Source organism: Herpailurus yagouaroundi, unplaced genomic scaffold, assembly GCF_014898765.1.
Source record: "Herpailurus yagouaroundi ecotype Mexico unplaced genomic scaffold, PumYag 557, whole genome shotgun sequence".
Classification (NCBI taxonomy): Eukaryota; Metazoa; Chordata; class Mammalia; order Carnivora; family Felidae; genus Herpailurus; species Herpailurus yagouaroundi.
The window spans coordinates 3410872-3416414 of NW_024412774.1; the positions used below are offsets into that span (position 1 = coordinate 3410872).

The 5543-nt window shown below is 38.1% G+C and overlaps 1 protein-coding gene and 1 long non-coding RNA gene across 3 annotated transcripts in view; both read right to left on the reverse strand.

Annotated features, from left to right (window-relative positions):
• Positions 1 to 5543, reverse strand: part of LOC121023524 (leukocyte immunoglobulin-like receptor subfamily A member 6) — a 25833-nt gene that overhangs the window by 14390 nt on the left and 5900 nt on the right. The window contains exon 1 of one of the 2 annotated variants that reach the window (XM_040465481.1): positions 370 to 440. The exons of the other annotated variant lie outside the window; for it this stretch is intronic. The gene's annotated coding sequence lies outside the window, so the exon portion shown is untranslated. Of the gene's footprint in view, positions 1 to 369; positions 441 to 5543 lie in introns of those variants that run through there. 2 annotated transcript variants of the gene reach the window in all.
• LOC121023527 (uncharacterized) lies at positions 1649 to 5537 on the reverse strand. The gene is made up of 2 exons (XR_005787443.1): positions 5238 to 5537; positions 1649 to 1816 (listed from the first exon to the last, which is right to left on the reverse strand). It is a non-coding gene; the product is annotated as an uncharacterized LOC121023527 (long non-coding RNA).

The following is a 5543-nucleotide window of genomic DNA, read 5'->3' on the forward strand; positions in this document are numbered from 1 at the left end:
CCTCAATGGGGAAAAACTGAGAGCTTTCCCCCTGAGATCAGGAACACAACAGGGATGTCCACTGTCACTGCTGTTGCTTAACATACTGTTGGAAGTGCGAGCATCAGCAAACAGACAAGAAAAGGAAATCAAAGGCATCAAAATTGGCAAAGATGAAGTCAAACTTTCACTTTTTGCAAACGACATGATACTGCACATGGGAAACCTGACAGACTCCACCAAAAGTATGCTAGAACTGATACATGAATTCAGCAAAGTCGCAGGGTAGAAAATTAATGTAAAGAAATCAGTTGCATTTTTATACACCAATAATAAAGCAACGGAAAGAGAAATAAAGAAACCGATCCCATTCACAATTGCACTAAGAACCATAAAATACCTAGGAATAAACCTAAACAAAGATGTAAAAGATCTGTATGCTGAAAACTATAGAAAGCTTATGAAGGAAATTGAAGAAAATACAAAGAAATGGAAAAACACTCCATGATCATGGATTAGAAGAATAAATATTGTTAAAATGTCAATAAAATATTTTTAAAGGCAGAAGAGGAAAAATAGGAGAACAAACAAAAGAGGGGACAAACACAAATAAAATGGGAAATCTAATAACAATCTTATCAGGAATTACACTATATGTAAATGATCTAAATACAACACTTAAAAGACAAAGATTTTAAGATGGGCTTAAGAAAAACAACTATATTAGTTTTGCTTCCCAATATAAACACTGGGAGAGGGACAAAACATAAGAGACTCTTAGATATGGAGAACAAACAGAGGGTTACTGGAGGGGTTGTGGGATGGGGGGATGGGCTAAATGAGTAAGAGGCTTTAAGGAATCTACTCCTGAAATCATTGTTGCACTATATGCTAACTTAGATGTAAATTAAAAAAAAATTAAAGATTAAAAAAAGAAAAACAACGATAAGCAAAACTCTATTTGCAGTCTATAAGAAATTCACTTCAAATATAATGGTGTAAATGGGTGACAAGCAAAAGAATGAACAATGTGGATGAATCTTGAAAACATTGTGGTAAGTAAAAAATCCAGACACAAAAAGTCGCATATTGTATGATTCCACTTAGATGTACTAAGTAGACAAAGTCACAGACATAGGAATTGGAACAGAGATTGACAAGGGCTGGTGGCAAAGGGACATGGGAGTAATTATTTAATGTGTAGGGAGTTTCCATTTGGTATAATAACAGTGTTCTGGAAATGGATAGTGGTGATGATTATCTAAGATGGTAAATATACTTCATGCCACTGAATTATATGCTTTAGTGATGGTTAAAATGGTGAATTTTATGTAATGTAACCACATGAAAAGGTAGAAGAGGGGTGCCTGGGTGGCTCAATTAGTTGAGCACCTGACTTCAGCCCAGGTCATGATTTCACAGTTTGTGAGTTCAAGTCCCACATCGTGGTCTGTGCTGACACTGCAGAGCCTGGAACCTGCTTCAGATTCTGTGTTTCCTTCTCTCTCTCTGTCCCTCCCCCACTCACATTCTATTTCTCTCTCTCAAAAAATAAATAAAAACATAAAAAAGTAGAAGAATGAAAAATGTACTATGCAAACATTAATCAAAAGAAAATTTAAGTGGTTGTATTAGTTTCTAATTGCTGTTGTCATAAATGACCACAAACTTGGTATCTTAAGATAACATAAATTTATTATAATTCTGGAGGTCAGAAGTAAATAATCAGTCTCACCAGTATAAAGAAATAGGGGGGCATCCACCTACTCTATCTTCATCCAGAACTGGAACTCTGAATGCAGCTGATTTCTAAATATTGACCATGTATCCAGTAAATCTGGAATTTTAAAAAAAAATTTAGTTAACATACAGTGCAATCTTGTTTTCAGGAGTAGAATTTAGTGATTCATCACCTACGTACAACACCCAGTGGTCATCCCAACAAGTGTCCTCCTTAATACCCATCACCCATCTAGCCCATCCCCCACCCACCTCTCTCCATCAACCCTGTTTGTTCTCTAAAGAGTCTTTATGGTTTGTTTCCCTCTCTTCTCTCTCCCTCTATTTCCTATATGTTCATCTGTTTTCTTTATTAAATTTCACATATGAGGGAAATCATATGATATTTGTCTTCTCTGATTGCCTTATTTCACTTAGCATAATGCATTCTAACTCCCTCCATGTCACTGCAAATGGCAAGGAAACTTTTTAATTTGGATAATACATCTTTATATTATTTTTTATCTTCTGTGCACACACCTGTGTAATCTTGAAGCAATACAATTATTATTCTTATCCATTTCAGTGCTTATCACTTTGTTTTGCTTCATTTAATTGGTTGGTACCTCCAATTAAATAAATTCAATGCCATGCTGAATACAAATGGTCATAGGAAACATACTTGCATCATTTCCAATCAGAGAGAGGACTTTGAGTTCTCACCTTTAAAAATGATTGGCTAAGTGGTGATTGCTAAATATGCCTGTGTAAGTTCTAAGAAACAACCTTTTATATCTGATGAGTTTTTATTTTCATGATGAATTGTTGGTGTATTTTATCAAAAGCTTTGTCTGCACCTGTTGAGATTTCTTCATTTTTAAAATTTTAACTAAAGTACAATCATCTACATTGACATATTAGGTTCAGGTGAACAGTATAGTGATTCAACAATTACATGCATTATGAAATGCTCACTATATGAAGTGTAGTTATTTAGTGTCAGAAACAAAATTTTTACAATATTATTGACTATATTCCCTATGCTGTATTTTTCATCCCTGTGGCTCATTTATTTTCTAGCTCGAAGTTTATGCCTTTTAAGCTCTTTCATTTTTTTTTCAACATTTTTTTTATTTATTTTTGGGACAGAGAGAGACAGAGCATGAACGGGGGAGGGGCAGAGAGAGAGGGAGACACAGAATCGGAAACAGGCTCCAGGTTCCGAGCCATCAGCCCAGAGCCTGACGCGGGGCTCGAACTCACGGACCGCGAGATCGTGACCTGGCTGAAGTCGGACGCTTAACCGACTGCGCCACCCAGGCGCCCCTTAAGCTCTTTCATTTGCTTCACCCATCCCCACCTTCTTCCCCTCTGGCAACCACTAGTTTGTGAGATGGTCATTTTTTTTTTAACTTATTCTGTTAATGTATTGGATTATATTGATTGATTTTTAGTACTTTAAGCTACTCTGTTCTTCCTCTCCCCTGCAAAATCCAGTATGGTCATGATGTATTGTCCTTTTTATATACTGCTGAATCTTATTTGTGAATGTTTTGTTTAGAGATATACATCTAAGTTTATGTGAGACATCGTTACGTGCCTTTCCCATTCCATAAATTCCTTTCCAGGCTTTGGTGTCAATATTTTCCTAGCCTGATAAAATATTACTTCCTTTTTTTTTTTTATTATTCTCAAGAAAGGCTTGTGTAATTCTGGTGTGTGTGTGTTTTGTAAGTGTTTGGAGGAAATTGCCAATGAAGCCTCCTCAACGGACACATGTATACATTACAAGATGATTATCACTATGACATTAGCTAACACTTCCATCCCATAACATAGCTGCCTTTTTTATATGATGAGAACATCTTAGATCTACTCTCTTTGCCGCATTCAAGATGATACAGTATAGCTATGGTCACCATGCTGTACATTAGATCCCCAGAATGTATAATCTTAGAACTAACTATATATCTCTTAATCTTATACCTATAATCTTGACCAACACTTCACCATTTCTGCACCCCCAGACCTGACAGCCACCAATCTGCTCTCCATTTCTGTCAGTTTCCTCACACTTCAGTTGGGGGGTGATTTTTGATCACAGAGTCAATGCATTTAATGTATACATAAGGTGATACATATTTTCTACTTATCCTTCATCATTTTGGAAACTTGTATTTTTGGGGATTGTGTTCATTTCATCTACATTTTCTAATATATTGGCATACAATCGATCATCATGTTCTATTACTGATTTAAAGTCTGTAGGATGTGATGCCCTCCTGAAAATGATAATGGGTGCCCCCCGCTCTTGGCCATTTTGACTAGGATTTATAAATGTGATTGTTTTAAAAAATGAACACTTTGGGCTTTATTGATTCTTCTTTATTTTTTGTTTGTCCTCATTAGTAGCTACTCTTATCACTATGATTTCCTTCCTTCTACCTTCATTTGGAATAATTTGCTTCTTTCCTCCTCTAAATTCTTGGTATGATAACTTGGATCATTGACTTTCTAGGCTTTTTTCTTTTCCTTTCTTCTTCTTCTTAAAAAATTACATCCAAGTTAGTTAACATATAGTGTAAAAATGATTTCAGGAATAGAATTTAGTGATTCATCACTTACATATAACACCCAGTGCTCATCCCAACAAGTGTCCTCCTTAATGTCCCTTGCCCATTTAGCCCCCCACCTCCTCCCCTCCAGCAACCCTCAGTTTGTTCCCTGTATTTAAGAGTCTCTTATGGTTTGTCCCCCTCCCTGTTTATTATTATTTTTGCTTCCCTTCATGTTCATCTGTTTTGTATCTTAAAATTCCACATCAGTGAAATCATATATTTGTCTTTCTCTGACTGACTTAGGTCGCTTAGCATAATACCCTCCAGTTCCATCCACATAGTTGCAAATGGCAAGATTTCATTCTTTTTTGATTTCCGAGTAATACTCCAATATATATATATATATACACACACACACACACACACACACCCCACATCTTCTTTATCCATTCATCTATCAATGGACGTTTGGGCTCTTTACATACTTTGGCTATTGTTGATAGTGCTGCTGTAAACATTGGGGTGCATGTGTCCCTTTGAAACAACATACCTCTGTCCCTTGGCTAAATACCTAACTAGTACAATTGCTGGGTCATAGGTTAGTTCAATTTTTAGTTTTTTAAGGAAGCCTCCATACTGTTTTCCAGAGTGGCTGTACCAGTTTGCATTCCCACCAGCAATGCCAAAGAGATCCTCATTCTCCGCATCCTCGCCAACATTTCTTGTTGCCTGAGTTGATAATTTTAGGCTTTTTCTTTTCTAATATATTCATTCCTGGTTGTTAATTTTCCTGCACCATAGGTCTGATGTGTAACATTTGCATTATCATTCAGCGTAAGCATTTTCCCATTTCCATTTTGGGTTTCTCATTTCGCTCACGGATTATTGAGAAGTCTGTTGCTTTATTTCCAAAATGTAGGGGCTCTAGCTATCTTTGATGGCAGAATCCGGTCACTCCCAGAGGGTCCCAGGAGTTCTTACTGGTCTATGTTAGGAGTCCAGGCTGGCTGGGGCCATTAGGCGGCCTCTGTGGGCAGCTCCTGCGCCTCCTGGGGTCCTCGCGGTCCCCTCCCTGGAGTGTGGGCTGTGGGTCCTTCTTGGGCTAGCGGATGGCCAGAGCAGCATACACGCTGGGCTCTGCTGGAGGCTCCCCGGCTTGGGAGGAATGGGGTGCACTCGTCTCCCGTCTGAGCGTCAAGCGGTTCAGCTGGGCGTAGGTCACATCTGGGGGGGCGTCAGATGCGGCAGCCTGCAGTGGGCGGAGGGAGAGGGGAGGTGTGTGGTTGG